Raw genomic sequence first — 16,684 nt, forward strand, 5'->3', positions numbered from 1 at the left:
TGTTACTTACCTGTAAAAGGTTCCCTTTTGTTGACATTCCAAAACCTGAGGCTACTGCTGGGTACTGCCATCTTAAGTGTGATGTCAGCAGCTCCAGTAGATTCAGCGCTGTCATTCAAGTGACACTTTACAGCAGTCTTTCCTAACCTTTTTACCCTGGAGGAGAACCTTGAAATAATTTTGTGGTCTTAGGCCGCGTACACACGCGGGGACTGTTCGCTCAACTTTGTCCGTCAAACAGTTTCAGCGGACAGTCCGCTCAAAATTAGCATGGACGGACTTGCCCACACACGACGAACGAACAGTCCGCTGAAACCGTGCGCGATGACGTGAACGGCACATACGACGGGACTAGAAAACGACGTCCTATACACTGCAATGCAAACTTCGGCGTGTAAATCCTTTCTGAGCATGCGCGGAACTTAGTTTGACGAACAAGCCTACACACGAGGGGACTGTTCGCTGAAACAAAGTTTCAGCGGACAGTTTTTCGGAATTTCCGAAAAACTTTGTTCAGCAGACTGTCCGCTGAAACTGTCCGCTGAAAGCCCACACACGAGCGGACTGTCCGCCGAAACACTGTTCAGCGGACAAAGTTGAGCGAACAGTCCCCGCGTGTGTACGCGGCCTCAGGAAACCCCTGCTAAAATAGCATGATCAGTAAGCTGCTGAACAAAACAAAAGAATTAAGAATTTGGCATGTCTAGTACATTTGACATCTAGAGAGATTATTTTACAATACCCACCTTCTCTACATGTCAATAATAATCACAATATACAGTGAGGGGAAAAAAAGTATTTGATCCCCTACTGATTTTGTATGTTTGCCCACTGACAAAGAAATGATCAGTCTATAATTTTAATGGTAGCTGCATAAAAGGTTGTGTAGAAATTTAAAGAGGGAGTGGAGGAGCTGGGTCAGCACAGAGAGTAATAACACACTACTAAATAAAGAGAGGACTATAACATGTAAGAAGGAAGGGGATCGTGCTAGAGAACTGACTCTTCCTAGAATAGTCAATTTTTTTTAGCAAACTCAGACACATAAGTGAATAAAAATTATTTATGAAAAGGAAAAACGCTGCATGCAAGCATTCGCATTACTTGATTTGTCTATGCTTTTAGCTGCAATTCTTTTGTAAGCTGGTGATAGTTTTTTTTGTTTAATATCTATGCAAGCTGAGTGTTAAATACCAAATTTATCTTGATCTTTTGCTAGTAATAGTTTACAGTCACTGACTGGTAATTTTGAAATTAAACAACACACAATTTGGTTTAACACATTTTATTTAGCAAAATATCCAAAGAACCATGTAAGATATGGAAAAATATATCTTGAAAGGTTCGTTATCAGTTATCTGGAGTCTTCATGCTTTCTGCTCATTGGTATAAAGGGTGTTTGGTAAGATTCAAAGCTCTCTTGGTACTGAATGAGATGGCATTTCTTAATCTTCATCATCGTGGCACCATATTTTATTTCTTTAAGATGAAATGACAGAATGAACACATTAGGATGGTGATAAACATGATTGTGGTCCCCGAAGCTCCATTATGCGAATTTGTTGCGTTCTGCTGCCCGTTGGTGACCTGCCAGAAGACAAAACATGAAGCTTAAAACAAAATCTTGTAAGCATTCACTTAATTGAGAGCCACTTACAAGCAGTTCCATTACTGGTGCCTATTCTGCTGAGTCTAACTACTTGGCCCCCACCCATTGCAAGTCAATCCCAACATAAACAAAAGCAGGTGAAAATCAAATCCAATCCATTTAAAAAGTAGGCCATTTTCCCTAAATGTTCCAGAAACCATGCTTTATTTACTTTACTTCTAATGCCCATGTATACATACTCTGGGGACCCATTAGTATCTATCCTTTTGTGGGGCTCCCGGAGCATGAAGAAGGCTCCCACCCCAAAATTGCATGGATCCTTAACTTTCAAGACAAAGTTGCCATCTTGCATCTTGCACGAGAGAAAGGACCATTGAAGTATAATGGAAACACCATCTCAGTTTAGCCTGACTATTCAGCTGATGTTCAGCGACAACGCATCTCCTTCGTAGCGGTAAAAAATGGCCTACGCACAGAAGGACAAACTGCGCATTATCCATGAAGGCAAAGCTCAATTTTACACCAACCCTAAAGAAGCCATGGCGTGGCTGAATGACCGGTATGGTAATGTACCACGACGCAGAGCAGTTTTAACACAAGTCACTGAGCTCCCTGCATATCTTTATTTGTTGCCGATTGGTGGTTTCACCACTCACTATGTCTATGGGACAAAAGGGGGCCAATACAACATGTCACCCACAATTGCTCTTCAATCCTGAGGAAAAATGCAACCCCCTTTCCTACTGGTTCCAGAAAGAGAACCTTAATGTTTATAACCTGTTCAAGGTGAACCAGTTCAAATCAAAACCCTTTCATTTACTGAGACCAAATCCATTTCGCTGAAGATATTACTAAGTTATCATATTATTCTTTTATCCCCTCAACGGCAAGTGTTGACTATTCGGAAGCTGGGGCACTTCAATGCTGAGGCATTTTCTTCTCATCTCCTGTTTTGTGTTTTGGGAGCCATGTCAGACACCACAACCCCCACACCAGTTAGTGGCGAGGCCACCGAACAGTTCTCTCTTCTTTTTTTTTTTCCCATATTCAGGGATCGCAGGCTCTCTATGTTTGGGATGGCCGAGCGGGGAGGGGGGTACAGGGTCTTTCAGGAACTTCCAATTTTTTTGGCTGACCTTATTCTGGTTGGGTATACCCCGAACAGCATGGCATGCAATGGTGCACCTGTGCCACTAGCCCTCAGGGTATATACTTTATACTGATTACTATGCCATGGCTAGACCACTTAAAAATTCCCTGGAACACTAAGGGACTGAACTCGCTTCAGCACAGTGTTCTCGGTCCTTAAAAAGCAACGTTCAAACATTATTTATCTTCAGGAAATACATTTGGTTGATTCTAAAACAAGGTCCCTCAAGCGGCCCTGGCTGGCTCAATCTTTTCATGCTACTAATACGGCTTACTCCAGAGGGGTCTCAGTTTTGCTGGCTAGATCTCTACATGCAGAGTTTGTGCAGATAAAAACAGACCCAGAAGGTAGATATGTAGTCCTCATGATTCAGATTGTCTCAGTAACTTTTACCTTGTTAACAGTTTATGTACCCCCCTCATTCTCCACAGATGTGTTGGTAAAGCTGTCGCTTGTGCTATTGTCTAGGCCTCCAGGCCCACTGTTATATGTAGGCGACTTTAAAGCAGTAATGAACCCAGCCATGGACCGTCTGGGGGGCGGGGGCAGATCCTATCACTCCTTCACTGAGTGGGCCCAGGTACATGGACTTACCGAGATATGGAGGTGGAAACATCCGGATGAGTGCCAATTTTCCTGCCATTCAGACTCTTTCCACACCGTGTCCCGGATAGATCTGGCATTTGGCACAGGGGATACTCTCCCGGTGGTATCTGGCATAACTTACTTACCTAGAGGAGTGTCAGACCATGCTCCTCTGGCAGTGGATCTCCTTCTCCTCCCAGGAAACGGCTTAAGTGTGTGGTGCCTGAACTCATACTGGCTGGATGATGAGATAGTACAGGGAGAATGTGGAAAGAGTATAGTGAACTACTGGACCGAAAAAATACTGGTACAGTGGATTCGCTTACTGAACGGGAGGCCTTCAAGTCCACGTTACGGGGTAAATTTATGTCTATCACTGGCGTTCTACGTAAAAGTATCCAACAACATACTGTGGAACTAGAGGCTGAAATGACATCCACAGAAACTACTTGTACCTCTGATCCCAGTTTAACTAACAGAGACACTTAGTTGCAGTGTCGCATAAAACATGAGCTACGTTTATTAGACCTTACACAAAAACGCATGCTACATGCCACACAGAAATCATTTGAGCACGGTAACAAGGCTGGCCCTCTGATAGGACTTCCAGATCCAATAAAATACCAGGAGGCTTCACACTTAACTAGAGTAGTGGAATGGTGTAGGCTTAAAAACGAAAAACCGTGGATACAGACAGAACAAGCAGCGACAGATATCCCATTGGAAGGATTAGTGTGGATTCCAGATACAGAAATACCAATGGGATTGAGAAAACATCCAATACTAGGGGAGACATTACGAATAACTAAAAGAGTATTCAGGAAAACATCTATTTCAAGAATTCCCAGTCCGCTCCTTCCTATCCTTGGTACCCCAGCATTTCTACCGGGAATGACAGATCCAAAGTTTAAAACAATACAAGATAGAGGTATGAGTAGAATTTGTCATTTCTCGGTAGGCAATCGGTTAATGACTAAAAAAGATATTGAAAAAGGAATGACATTAGGACTAGACCCTTTCAGAATGAGGCAATTAGAAGCCTTTATTAGATCTAAATCAAAGGTATACGTAGAAATAAGGGCATTGACTGAGTTTGAAGAGATCTGTTTGAAAGGAGAGGAACTGAGACATCTGATGTCTTATTTTTATAGTATGTTAATAGAACAGGAGACTTCACAAGATTTGCCCTTTTTACAGGCTTGGGAAAGAGATTTAGGGACTACGTTTTCCCCAGAACAAAAGGATAAGATGCTGTTGTTTAATCAAAAGGCCTCGATGGCAAGCAGATATCAAGAAGGGGGATACAAGATCCTTACTAGGTGGTATAGAACACCAAAAGTGTTACATCAAATTTACCCCCAGATATCAGAGACATGTTGGAGATGTCATGGAGCAGAAGGAACATTATTACATATATTTTGGGAATGTCCAAAAATTAGAGTGTTCTGGGAGATGGTAGCCGATACTATTGTAAGGATTACAGGAATTGACCTGGGAGATAAACCAGCAACTTTTCTGCTGCTGGACATCCCAATGGCAATAGAAAGATTCAAAAATTCTTTGCTGAGACATTTATTGATAGCAGCAAGGGCATGTATCCCGGTTCTGTGGAAAAAAAGCAGCCCTCCAGCTAGAGCACAGTGGTTTCAGAGAATTGCAGAAATCCAACAAATGGAAAATTTAACAATGACAATGAGAGATCAAGATGAGAAATATCAGAAGATCTGGGCTCCATATCTAAATTATAGAGAAAGTATGATGTAAAACATTTCGAAATATGATAGAGCAGGCGGGTGGTGGTGGGGGGGGGGGGAGTGAGGGGGGGGATTATAGTGAAAATTCAAACATTCATTTTTTCATTTTTTTTTTTTTTTTGTATATTTATTTATTTATTTTTCTGGGAGGGAAGGGTGAGGGAGGGGGGAGGATGACGTGGAATTGAGGTATGGATTGAAATATTATAAGACTGTTATAGCTGTTAAAGAAGTTGTAGATGTATAACGAAATGTAATGTGAAATCTATGGAAAGAAAAGATGAAAAAATAAAGAATTTATAAAAAAAAGGCTGGCCCTCTCTTAGCTTATCTGACCAGACCTGAATGCTCCCCCATCTCAATCTCCAGAATTCTGACTGCAGAAGGACTAATTAGTGACGCCCCTAGAGGCATCATGGAGACATTTCTGGTCTTTTATAAAAACTTGTACTCATCGAGAGATTCCCAACTAAGTGACTACCTGGACCAAATATCACTCCCCTCCCTCCCAGAGGAAGATAGTACAGATTTAGAGGCACCTCTCTCAGTTGAGGAAATCGCACTGGCCATTTCGCAACTGCTTGCACATAAGACACCAGGGCTTGATGCCTTTCCTGCTGAATGATACTTCCAGTTTCAGCACTTGCTTTGCCCCCTTCTTCTTAAAACATATAATGAAGCCCTAACAGCTGGAATCCTTCCCCCTAAGATGAGGGAAGCCCTGGCTATTTTACTACTGAAGATCCATTTAAATGCGACTCATATTGTCCAAACTCTCTTATCAACGTAGATGTTCAGATCCTGGCCAAAACAGTACTTTATTGTCATTCAATTAATTAAAACTAAAATATGATTTTCCAAACTCACATTTCTTTAGGTACATTCAATTACGGCATTCTTTTTGCTCACAATTTGGTGGGAGACCCTTGACTTTGAGCCCAGCGACCTAGAGCTACTGACCCACAGTGAATAACTGCAAAAAACAGTTTCCTGATTATATAAAGATTTATTATCCATGAAACAACCCTCCTGTTGGGGCCTTGCAGGAGAGCTTGGGAGGCCATGGCTCCGGGACTGGACAGAGACGATTGGGACGATATGTGGGGGACTGCATTCCAGTATTTAGTATCTGGCAGAGATAGATTGATCCACTACAAGTTCCTACACAGGATCTACCTCACCCCGACTAGACTGGCAAGGATGTTTGGAACCCAGCACTCCCTGTGCTGGAGATGCGCTGCACCCCTAGCTAATTTTTTGCATATTTTCTGGGAATGCCCATCAATTAAAGCTTATTGGCAAGCCATTGCCTCCTGTATAAGGTCAGTCACTCCAATCTCTATCCCTGTGTCCATTGAGGTGTGTCTCCTACACTTAGTGGAGCCTCTGGCCACTACCAGGGCCATTCAGACCATTCTTACCCTGTTACTGTTTTATGCTAAAAAGCGCATTATCCTTTCATGGAAGAGCTCTGTGTTACCAACTTTGGAGTCTTGGAAAACATTTGTCAACAAGGCAATACCCTTTTACAAGGTTACATACATGAACAGAGGGGCTCTGAACAAATTTGATAAGGTTTGGGGGGGGGGGGGGTTGGATGGCTTCTATGGACACGGCATCAGATTAATCACACTAGAACACAGCCCAGGATCCTTGGTAGGCATAGTAACTTGGAGAGGAGATTGTCTTGAAGAGCTAGAAATTAGTGAGTGATTGAAGAACTGGCGCATTGCATATTTGGGGATGGGCAACTCTCCTTAATTGAACCATGTCACTAGGGGGCAGGGGGGGGAGAACGTCACCACTCCACGGAGGATATTTGCTAGATCATATGGAAAGTCGCGGAACTGTATCCTTGTGTTATAGTAGACTGCCTTCGGCTGGAGGTAGGAATGTTCGTGTACCTATCTGGGCAAAGTTAGGGGGGGATAAATCACAAGTTTATGTGATACCTTTTATGTTGTACTGTTTTCACAGGGATTTAAATCCTTCCAACAAATGCGGGCTGACTTTGATTTACCATGCTCATATATGTTCTTCTACTACCAACTCCGGCATGCTATACGTGCCCAATTTGGCTCATTGGGTAATGCCATAGCTATTGTTTTTTAAATAGTTCAGCGCTGTGTCTCATTAAGTAATGTGCATACAAAATTTATAAAATCAGTAGATCTACTGATGAAGGCCATTGAGATGCCGACACGCGTTTAGAGGGGAGGAACCGAATCTGTGAAGCATCGTGAGTGTAGATTTGCAGTGAGTGAAGTGATGATTTGAGACATGCTGTTTTAAAGTTTTTATCTTGTAAGTGGATTTGTTTTGCAGGCTTTTAATAAACATACAAATAGAGTACACTATGCCACTTGTGTTTGTTGTTTCATGTCTATAACCTACGGAAGTAATAGCGTGATTGAGCACTTATGAGAAATTGAAGGAAGGTTTGTCTGGCGGCAATACAAACGCTGATCACCCATACAGAGGAGCAGTCTGGAGACTGTAGCATTACCATTGGAGTGTGAAAGCTGATCCATTCTGGTGGACACGAGGAGTGATTTCATCTTTGAAGTGAGCAGGCACTTTAGCTGGTGGAGGTGTGCACAGGATATTGGTCCTTTTGAGGACAAGCACACACAGCGGTGATTGTTTTGGAAGCATTGACACAGATGAACTTTTTTCTAATTTTTTTACATTTTCATTTTTTAATTTCAAATATTTTTTTGATCATGAAATGTTTAATATAAATGTTGTATGCACATTACTTAATAAGACACAGTGCTGCACTATTTAGAAAACAATATTGAATTTGGTGTGGTGTATCTCTGTAACTGTTCAGCAGCTGTGCAGTCACATATATTGGTGATTTCAAACATTTACCCTGTTATAGGAGGAAGTAATTTATTTTGGCACTGATTGTTTTTTTTCACAATCCCATAGCTATACCTCAGTTAGAGAAAGTACTGCAGCACCCTGATCCCACTAAACTCATCTCCACATACTACACTACCCTCATGAATGATAGCAACCCCAGATTCCCAAACAAAATGGACCCTTATGGACTCTACACTTACTGAAGAAGACTGGACAGAATTTAGTGAAACATACAAAACGTCAGTGATATCATCTAGGGACCGCATCATTGATGTTAAAATTTTTAATCTCTCCCACCTAACCCCTGCTAGGTTACATAAACTGGGACTAACACCCACAACAGAATGCTTTAGGGGCAGTGGCCAAGCGGCAGATTTTTTACATTGTTTCTGGACTTGCTCAATCGTCCAGCAATTCTGGACAGAAGTGGGAACTTTCATCTCATCAGCAATAGGTCTCCCAAACATTCTGCACCCCAAGAATTGCCTGCTGGGAATTTTTGGGGATCTCCACATTTCAACCCATGACAAAAGGCTCATTCGTATCCTTCAGGTTTAATGCGAGGAAAACCATATTATTGTCATGGAAGGGGTCACAGGCATCCCTGAAATCTCTGTGGCTACAACTGATCAATGATGTGATACCCCTATATAAACTTACATTCGAGGTTAGGAAAAAAAAAAAAACCTTTTACAAAATCTGGAATAAATGGCTGGCCAGCCCATTAAACTTTCCACGAGACAAATCGCCAGATAGGTATTGGCCCCACCTGAGGAAGTATACAAAAACGTGGCACACACTCACCTGATGGTCATACAATCAAAGAATTATATACCGTGCTTTCATGGTAAATTCATATTAGTGATTACAAGAGACCCGATAAATGATAAATTATTATGCACTTCAGTGTACATATGTAATATTATAATGCTGTGGATCACTAAAGTTTCTACTTTTTGTAGAATAAGTTTAATAAAAAATATCTTAAAAAAAAATAAAAAGTAGATTCTTCTCAGGATCCTGAAGTATACTTCCTGCTTTTCTGCACCGTATCAAAAAGTCACTATTAGGCCTATTAAATGATTGCAGGGATTGAGCTCCCTTGGTTTACTGACAGCCCACTAATTTCCAGCTTTGGCTAGAGCAGGACGGCTAATCTGTGTAAGACTCTGATCATCTGATTGACCCCTCACTGCACAAAAATCCTTACTGATCCGCTGAAAAAAGGTAATCTCTGAAAAAGGTAATTTTAAAGGAATTCAACTCAGCTAGAGGACTGTTCATCCCTATTGGAACGACCCAGCTCCAGGCTTAGAACTGGTATAGCGAACTGTAGCTGTATAGCGCCAAAACTCAAACACTCCATCAGACTTGGAAGTTCTGTGTTTATACCGACTGACCCCAGCTGATACTTTTTGATAATTATTGTTAAAAGTGGTAAATTCTTAAAAATAAACTTTTAACTTTGGTAACCACACATTACTTGACAGTTATAATATGAATGTCAGGTCTAGGTAGGATATATCTAAATTCAATCAAACCAGACAATAAATACAAAAATATTTTCAAAAATAGGTCTGGCTGACCATACATTTTAATCTGACAACTCTAAAGGGTTAATTCGCATCGGCGAGCTGTGAGATAGTAGATTACAAAATTCAACAGTGTTCATGCTAAGCTAAAAAAAAAAAAAAAAAATGGTACCGTATCCCTAATAACATAATAGATGTTGCAAGATTTGGATGGGATTTTTTTGGCACCAAAAGCCAACAATGGAATAAAACCAATTAATTTTATTAATACAAAAGTAATTAAAAACACCACATATAACACTGGCCTAAAATCAAACCACAGTCCATGGCAACGTACAATTGTTTTTTTAAAAACATGGGGCCTCGACACGTTTCAAGTCAAAGGAGTCTTCTTCATGGTAGAAACGAAATACTGTAGTATCAAAAAATGGTTGGAAAAACAAAAAAGATGTCCTAATTGCCACACATTGGTCCACGTCAGCAATCAGAGTTTATTTGTTGTTATATGTATATAAATGTGGGGTTTTATATTTTTAATGGTAATACACCCAGCAGGTCTATAAAAACATAACACCATCAAGTACTTATAAGTCTGCTAAAGATGCTAAAAACTTATCCATGGCAAATGATAAAAAAAATATAAGCTGGGTAAAACCCCCCAATTTAAGACTCAGTTTGTGGTGAAAACAACATGCCTCAAGAGTCCAGCGACCAACGTAGTATGTGAGCAGTACCGCAGTGGATGGTAGTGGATTTCCCTGCGCTGCACTGAAAAGAAGTATTGCATGCATTATTTTTTTGAGCACACACCACAGCAGTGCAATGGTCTGGACTATGCACAAAGGAGAAGGCCGTATTGCAATGGGACCGCACTGGAGAAGGCCACCTAATGCAGTCCCACTGCACTTGGTGTGAATGGGATCTCACAAATACCAGATGGATTGTGTTCTTTTGAGCCCCAATAATATACCAAGTACATATATGTAAAAATGACTGTTTCACTAAGCCTATGAAATTCAGTAATGTACATAAGGGCGGGATGGCATATGTTATATACCAGAGCTGTTTTGTATTCCTAGTCCAATACTTCTTAAAATACCCATAAGTCTCAGAAGACAGTCAATTGTATATTCTTTTCACTTTCAAGCTAAGCTCAGTGAACCTTAAAAGTTAAGAGAAAGGACGTTAGAAGCTGGTGGCAGCTTTTTGGGGAAGAGGTGAGGCCAACTGTCAACTTTGACACCTGGTAATTACCAGCAGCAGCAACGGAGAGAAGAAAAAATTGTAAGAAAGGCTCCCTAAAAGCTTTGACAAAATGTTTTAGGGTATATCTCCTATTTTTAGGGTCCCTAACTGGTAAAAGTAATGCCCTGTCGGAAATTCCAATGGAAAAAGTCCAATCGGATTATGCTGTCGGAAAAAAAAAAAACAGACCTTTTCTGCCGGATTTTCCGGCGCACAAAGTTTGAGAGCAGGATCCAAAATTTTCCGGCAACAAAATCCGATCGAATAAATTCTGATCGTGTGTAGACAATTTCCGATGAACAAAGTGCCACGCATGCTCAGAATAAATTAAATGCGACCGTGTGTATGCAGCACAAGTTTTGGACAAAATCTATCGGAAAAAATCAGTCGGAATGTCCCACCGTGTGTACAGGGTATAAGGGATAACAAAAAGACAGCTAAATTAAAGCATAAAGATGGCCACACATTATACTGTTTTTTTAACTGTTTAACCTCATATGGTTTTGGTAAATCTAAAGGAAAATTGTGCAAGAAAATTGTATAATATATGGCCAGTCTTATGTTCCCTCCTGGGGATCAGGAGGAATTTTTCCCCTGCTGGATCAATTGTGGGCATAGCCACTGCTGTAACTGCTTAAATAGCTAACACTATCCGATTAAGCCCCGGACCATTTGACTGGCCAAAGACCAGGCTACTTTTTGCGATTCGGCACTGCATCGCTTTAACTGACAATTGCACGGTCGTGTGAAATGGCTCCCAAACAAAATTGACGTCCTTTTTTTCCCACAAATAAAGCTTTTTGGTGGTATTTGATCACCCCTGCGGTTTTTTATTTTTTCGCTATAAACAAAAAAGAGAGACAATTTTGAAAAAAACACATTATTTTTTACTTTTTGCTATAATAAATATCCCCCAAAAATATATTAAAAAATATTTTTTTCCTCAGTTTAGGCCGATACGTATTCTTATACATATTTTTGGTAAAAAAAAAAATCGCAATAAGCGTATTTTGATTGGTTTGCGCAAAAGTTATAGCATCTACAAAATAGGGGATAGTTTTATGCCATTTTTATTCATTTTTTTTTACTAATGGCGGTGATCAGCGATTTCTATCGTGACTGCGACATTATGGTGGACATCACGGACAATTTTGAGGACCATTGGCATTAATACAGTGATCAGTGTGATTAAAATTCCATTGCTTACTGTAAAAATGTCACTGGCAGTGAAGGGGTTAAAACTAGGGGGCAGTGAAGGGGTTAATGTGTGTCCTAGTATGTGTTCTAACTGAAGTGGGGATGGGACTGTGCAGGGAAGCTAACAGATCGCTGTTCATACTCTGTATGAACAGACGATCTGTCAGTTCACTCCTCAGAGAACCGGAAACTGTGTGTTTACACACACAGCTCTCGGTTCTCCATGTGCCTCGAGTGATCGAGGGAGCCAGGCGGTGATTGAGACCGCCGGGCACTCGCATCGGCTCAGGGAGTGAGCGGGGGGCGTGCGTGTGCACCTCTGGCAGCACGCAAGTGCCCCCCCCCGTGGCCATTTATGTTACCGACGTAACATAACGGCGATTCGCGCAGCCGAGCCATGCTGTCACAGTACAACTGCGGCGGCTGGTCGGTAAGCGGCTATTTAAGCAGTTACAGCAGTGGCGGCCAGTCTATTATGGGCGCCCGAGTGCCGCCCCCTCTATCCACAGCTGCCACCCCATGCTCTATTCACGGCTGCCACCCCATATTCATGCGTCTAGTCCCTATCAGGATGCCAGGCGCATGAATTACAGTGGCGGGATGTTTTTTTGAAGCACCTGATTAGAGCCAGAGGCTCTAATAGACTTCACAATAGGGTGGGCTCGTGGTGCATAGCACTGCCCCATGAGCCCACCCAGGTGCTACAACAGCACAACATGCAACAATATATATTGTTACAACGACATACAACATGAATATTTGCTACTAAAACACTGCTCCTCAATCCAGCCAATCAGAAGTAGGTCTGAGTTTTCTTATTGGCCAAAAAGAGAAGGGTCCCAATTGGCCACTGAGGAGGAGGGAGGAAACGAAAGCCGCCACAATGCTCGGGAGAGAGGAGAGCAAGGGAATGCCACCGCCACCGCTGAGCAAGAGAAGCCTCCAGTGAAGTCCAGGAGAAGCACTGCCCACCATAGATGGGGTGCACCAGACTCGACCTGGGGGGGTTTGTCGCCCCCTCAAGAAAATTACCACCAGCCGCCACTGAGTTACAGTAATGACCCATACACATGATTGGGTTTTCAGATGGGAAATGTTGGATGTGAGCTTCTTGGCAGAAAATCCGATCATGTGTATGCTCCATCGGACATTTGTTGTCAGACTTTCTGCCAACAAATGTTGGCTAGCATGCTCCCAAGTTTTCCACCAACAAATGTGTGATGTCAGATTTTCCAATCATGTGTGCACAAGTCCGTCAGACAAAAGTACAAACAGGCATGACGAGCCGGAAGCGCTCGGTCATGTAAAACTAGCATTCGTAATGGAGATATCTTACCGGCTCACCGTACGTCTTGTACGTCACTACATTTGTAATTGTTGGCCAACATTTGTGTGACCGTGTGTATGCAAGACAAGATGAAGCCAACACCCTTCTAACAAAAATCCACGGTTTTGTTGTCAGATAGTCCGATCGTGTGTACGGGGCATAACAGGAAAAAGTTTAACCATATTAGTACAAGTTGACCATTATAACCATGCAACCCTGTCAGTGTTATATAGTTTATTTCAACTCACGTAACTGCCACTTTGACCAGACAGCTTGGCCTGTTAAAGGAAGTAAAAAATGTTGATCTACTGAAAAAATCAAACCGGTAATAAAACTATGTTAGGCTTCTTTCACATGAACGATCCGTTCAGGTCTGCCTGTCAGGTTTTTTTGGACCTCTATGGAGCGTCGGATGTCAGCAGCGACATGTCTACTGACATCCGACCCGCTCCGATCCGAAAAAAATGTGACTGAGGAAAAAGCTACTTTTCCATCCGTCATCGGATCGGATCAGGTGACGACGGACTCTATGGTCCATCATTATCCGATCTCCCATGGGGGAGAGAGGCACTCTGACAGCTCCGTCCCTGAGCAGTTTGCAGAGATGGACCTGTCATCTTCTTGCTCAGTGGAGCGATCCCCGCTGAGCAGGCAGATGTCCACAGGGTGGATCATCACGGGTCCGTCCCGTGTGAAAGAGCCCTAACTGGGAAAAAAACCTGCTATGTTCATGCTAACGACTAACCGATACATGTATATTTTTTGCCCTTTAATCATTTTTCTAGGAATTATTTCTAGGAAACAATCAACTTTTTATTTACTTTGGAATAATGAAATATTTATTGAGTCACATGTCACATGGATTTTTCTGATCCCTACTACTGTGAAGCTGAGTTAATAATTCACTCATCTTCACAAACTGATTATATCATCAAGACATAATCCAACTAGATCAGCTTGAGTGGTATTTATTTTTTAATTGCCTTGATTTGCATTATATTGCCTGTAAATGTTGGGCAAGATAGATTTTGTAAAAATGTTTTCTTATTTATACATGCTAGATATGTCACCATTCATCGTCATCTACATGGCCACTGCACAAGGATCAATCAAATGTTTAGTATATGGCTAAAATCAAATAATGCATCATGGAAGCAATTACACTTCCTTTACCATTTTCAACATTTATGAAGCCATGAAAACTACTATCAAGATACTGTATAACAAACATATTCAAACACATAAAAGCAACAGAGTGACAAATAAAGTACAATGTATTCACAGTGGCATTAGCACTTGCCATAAGTATTAATATAGTCTACAAAATAACCAATATAATTTTAAATAACAAAACACGGTTTCCATATAAAAAATAAATTTTAAAATATTTGTAATAAATATTCAATAAAACATTATTTAGTTTTCTATACTTTGTCTCCGTGTGCTCTTATGATGACCTCAATGTACACGAAGCTACCCCATAAATCATGGTCCGGCAAAGTACAATTCTAACTATTATTAATGGTAGTGCTCAATACTAGATATACAGTATAGAAGAAAGAATGCTGCCTATTTCCTGGATATTGTTTGGTAAATGCCAATATTTTATAGTGAAGATACTTACACTAGATTCTTCTCCAAGGACCATGGCCATAAGAGAAAACAGAAGAGCCCACATTACAAGGTACCGTTGCATGTTGTATTAGATATCTTCACAAAAATCTTCTTAGCAAAAAGCTCTTCTCCTATACAGAAGGCACCAAAAAGGTATATTTTTTTTATATCAGAGATTCGGCTAGGCACTTCTGTATTTTTTTTTTTTGCTGAACAGACCTTGAAAGATAAGACTTTTGTTCTTTTAGTAACTTGGATAGTGATGAGAATCTGGTTGAAACCTGCTGCTGAGTAAAACTGAAGTGTTTTTTTACAATCCAGCCCCCAAATTTGATCATAACCCACATCCCCTATAGGCAGAAAACCACAAAAACAGGATACGCATCCTTTGTTTAGTTTTTTTTTGGTACAGTATATAAGTACTCATGTTATTGAGAAAGTCAAACTAACATTTGAATAATTACCTAAAACAGCTTATCGATGTGCTGCTCTATGACATCTAGTTTTACAACTTTCTAATAATTAATTAATAAATGTGTACTAAAAAAAGTAGAGAATAAAAGGATGTTGTAAGAGCGTTCTTTTTGTAAAGGTAAAAATCAATATGTCATTATCAAACGTGCAACAACACAGTACAACATTTAACCGCTTCAGCCCCAGAAGATTTGACCACTGAATGACCAGGCCATTTTTTGCGATTCGGCACTGCGGCGCTTTAACTGACAACTGCGCGGTCATGTGACGCTGCACCCAAACAAAATTGAACTCCTTTTTTCCCCACAAATAGAGCTTTCTTTTGGTGGTATTTGATCATCTCTGCGGTTTTTATTTTTTGCTCTATATACAAAAAATAGCGACAATTTTGAAAAGAACACAATAGTTTGTACTTTTTGCTATAATAAATATCCCCATTTTTTTGTTTCAAAAAAGCTATTTTTTTCTCAGTTTAGGCCGATATATATTCTCCTACATATTTTTGGTAATAAAAATCGCAATAAGCGTATATTGATTGGTTAGGGCAAAAGTTACAGCATCTACAAAATGGGGATAGCTTTATAGCATTTTTATTATTATTCTTTTTTTTTACTAGTAATGGCGGCTATCTGCGATTTTTATTGGGACTGCGACATTATGGCGGATACATCGGACACCTTTGACACATTTTTGGGACCATTGGCATTTATACAGCGATCAGTGCTATAAAAATGCACTGATTACTGTAAAAATGTCACTGGCAGGGAAGGGGTTAACACTAGGAGGCAATCAAAGGGTTAACTGTGTTCCTTCTCTGTGTTCTAACTGAAGGGGGGATGGAACTGTCTAGGGGAGATGACAGATTCCTGTTGATACTTTGTATGAACACGCGATCAGTCTCTTCTCCCCTCAGAGAACTGGAATCTGTGTGTTTACACACACACAGATCCCGGTTTTCATTGTGTCACGAGCGATCACGGGAGCCGGCGGTCATCGTGCCCTCTGGGTACTCACACCAGCTCCAGGGGCAAGCAGTGGGTGCGCGCTCACCGATGCCCTAGTGGACACAAGCGGAAGCGACATTACATAACATTTTTTTCACCCAGCCGTGCCACTGGTCGGCAAGTGGTTAAAGCGCACCCAAATCCAAAAATAGAAATGTAATACAGTTGTGCTCCAAATTTTGCCTACCCTGGCAGAAATTGTCAAATTTTGAAATTAATATTGAAAATATGACTGATCTTGCCAAAAAACTGTCTTTTATTTAAGGATGGCAATCACATGAAGCCATTTATTATCACCAAGTTTTTTTAGATCCTTTTTAAATCA

General features: G+C 40.9%; 1 long non-coding RNA gene across 1 annotated transcript; it reads right to left on the reverse strand.

Annotated features, from left to right (window-relative positions):
• Positions 1-1,269: 1,269 nt before the first annotated feature.
• LOC143982382 (uncharacterized) lies at positions 1,270-15,256 on the reverse strand. The gene is made up of 2 exons (XR_013274445.1): positions 14,892-15,256; positions 1,270-1,587 (listed from the first exon to the last, which is right to left on the reverse strand). It is a non-coding gene; the product is annotated as an uncharacterized LOC143982382 (long non-coding RNA).
• Between the last annotated feature and the right edge of the window lie 1,428 nt (positions 15,257-16,684).

This window comes from Lithobates pipiens, unplaced genomic scaffold, assembly GCF_037356315.1.
Source record: "Lithobates pipiens isolate NorthernLeopardFrog02 unplaced genomic scaffold, aLitPip1_a1.2 Scaffold_16, whole genome shotgun sequence".
NCBI lineage: Eukaryota > Metazoa > Chordata > Amphibia > Anura > Ranidae > Lithobates > Lithobates pipiens.